We start from the raw sequence: 2,696 nt of genomic DNA on the forward strand, positions 1-2,696 counted from the left end.
CAGTCTAATTTTCACTCAACCCAGAGTGAATTTACTAGTCTGTAAGTCAGACTTTTCTTTCTGCTTGACTTTTCAATTGCTTCTAAAAGCCAAAGTTCCTAAAATTACCAATGGGGCCATATAGGATCTAGACACCACTCCTTTCCCTTTGATCTCTACTATTCACCTCACTGGTCCATCTGTAGCCAGAATAGACAGTGTTTCAGGAAAGCTTCTGCTTCACTGTTTTTACCAACTCTTCTGCCTGTTAGGATCCTAGATACTGGACACTTGCTTTAAAGAACTGAACACCATCACAATAGTGACCTCTTCCTTAATCATCACAAATTCCATCATTTCACTTTGGGTTTTTTTTTGTTGTTGTTTTTTGTGTTTTTTTTTTCTCATCATCTGACACCTCTGAGGATAGAATCTACCCATATGTGTTACTGAAACAGTTAAGCACAAGCCTTTTGATTTCCCCTCCAGGACCTGGTACAGATATAGTAATAACAGTAAACTTCCTCCGAGAAGGTGTTTTTAAAAAGGACTTTAGCGCCATGCATGGTGACAAACACATGTAATCAGTACTCTGGAAGCTGAGGCAGGAGGATCACCGAAAGTTCAAAGTCAGCCTAAATTACACAGCCAGACCCTGTCTCATAAATAAATAAAAATCTAGAATCATTTTGAGACTGCTAAATCAAGACTGAAATTGGTTTGAGTCATTTTGTTTTGTTTCTCCTAGCTGATCTCAAACTCAGAGATCCTCTTGCTTCAGACTTGAGTAGCTGGGATTATAGTTATGGCCATTGCACCTGGCCTAAAAAAGGTTTTGATAGATTGAAACCTGTTTTATTACTACAGTGTAGCTGGTATTAATGGAAAACAAAAGCCTATACCAGCTTGCTTGGTCCTTTCCAGAAAGATGTTCAGCCTGCTGAATCTTCTTTGGGGTGTAAGCATTCCCAATGGAGTACCCAGACTGGCACTGCTGAAAACAACCCTTCTGAATATCAATAACATTTCACAGACCCTAAAGAAAGTTAATTCTCTTCTGATTGGTGGACCTTAATTCCTACTGACAAATGAGCAATCCTGTCTCCAGACCCAGAGACCTGCAGCAATTAAGACAATTTAAACATTCAGGCCAGCCAGGTATAGTGGTATATGCCTGTAATCCCAATACATGGGGTGCTGAGGCAGGAGGATCACTGGGAGTTTGAGGCCAGTTTGGGCTACCTAGTGAGACTGTCCAAAAAAAAAAAATTTTTTTTCTTTTTTTTAGCCTGCCCAATCTGGGAAACTCAGCAAGACCTGTCTCAAAATAATAAAAGGACTGCAGATGTAACTCAGTACAAACAGCTTAGGTGGTTCAATCTCAGTACCATGGAAAAATTTTTCAGTGTTCAAGCAGCTATCTCAGGGAACCTACCAGTTACTTTCAAAAACTAAACTAGCAGGTCTGGGATTCAGCTCAGTGGAATCGTGCCTGCCTCACAAGCACAAGTCCCTGAGTTCGATCCCTGGTACCAAAAAATAATACTAGCACTTGGGAGGCTGAGGCAGGAGTGCTGCAAGTTTGAGGGCATATTGTACTATACAGTGAGTTCAAAGCCAGCTTGAACTACAAAGTGAGACTGTCTCAAAAAAACAAAAAACCAACCAAAGAAACAGAAAAAACCCACTAAACTCCTTAGGCATTCTAGGCCTGACGGCAATCTCTTTTTCATTTAATTTCTCTTTCGTGTACTGCTCCAACACTCATGGGACAGTTACAGGCTGATACTGAGCATTCAAGGTTGAAAAGTCTTGCTCCTATAGCTCAGCAATGTCAACCCTCTACTGCTGTTCAGTAAAATCCTGCAGGCACTGCAACCCAGCTCAAATCCCGTTTCCTCTGTCAAACTACCTTCTGTCTTTGCCATAGCAGCAACTGGCTGGCCCTCCGTGTTGATTTTTTTTTTTTTTTTTTTTTTTTTTTTTGTACGGGGTCCCTTGCACTTGCGAGGCAGGAGGTGGAACTACTGAGCCAAATCCCCGGCCCTCCTTGTTGAATTCTTGTCTGAGTAATCCCATGCGACAGCCTCTAGCCTTTTTTTTTTTTTTTTTTTTTTTTTTTTTTTCTCGCTAATTTCCAACCTGTTGGACAATCCGGGATCCACTTCCAGGAGGCCCCCTTTGACTTAGTCCTCGTCACCTCCAGCCTCCAGCAGCGCTTGGGACAAAAAATCAGAGGGATGAGTGAATGAATGTTAACCCCTTCCCACACAGGCACACGTTCTCAGATCACTCTCTCCTTAGACATATGCGTACATATGAAACATGTATTATTCTGGAAGATGCCGGCTCACAGCAGCTTCATACACCTCCTACAGTCCCGCTCTTCCGGCCTCCCGACAAAAGAATCCAGGTATATGACAGGTGGGTTTGGAGGGAAGACAGTACGCGACCACTGAAGGCTGCTCGGTTCAAGCGCACAACTGATAATGCCAGGGCGAACTGCTCTTGCGCAGCTTCGTAGTTCAGGGTGCGAGAGAACTGGCTCAGAATACACCGCCCACTCGCGCCAGCTCTGCTCCGAGTCCCAGCTAGAGTGCCTCGGGAGGGGCGGGGCCCAGTACAGCTACACGCTCTGGGTTACGTCATTCCCCCGCGCCCTGCCTCTGGAGGCTGATTGGCTCGCAGGCCAGGGGCGGGGCTTCGGGGGCTGAGGC

The sequence above is a fragment of the Fukomys damarensis genome, unplaced genomic scaffold (assembly GCF_012274545.1).
Source record: "Fukomys damarensis isolate Sample0158 unplaced genomic scaffold, DMR_v1.0_HiC HiC_scaffold_37, whole genome shotgun sequence".
NCBI classification, from domain to species: Eukaryota; Metazoa; Chordata; class Mammalia; order Rodentia; family Bathyergidae; genus Fukomys; species Fukomys damarensis.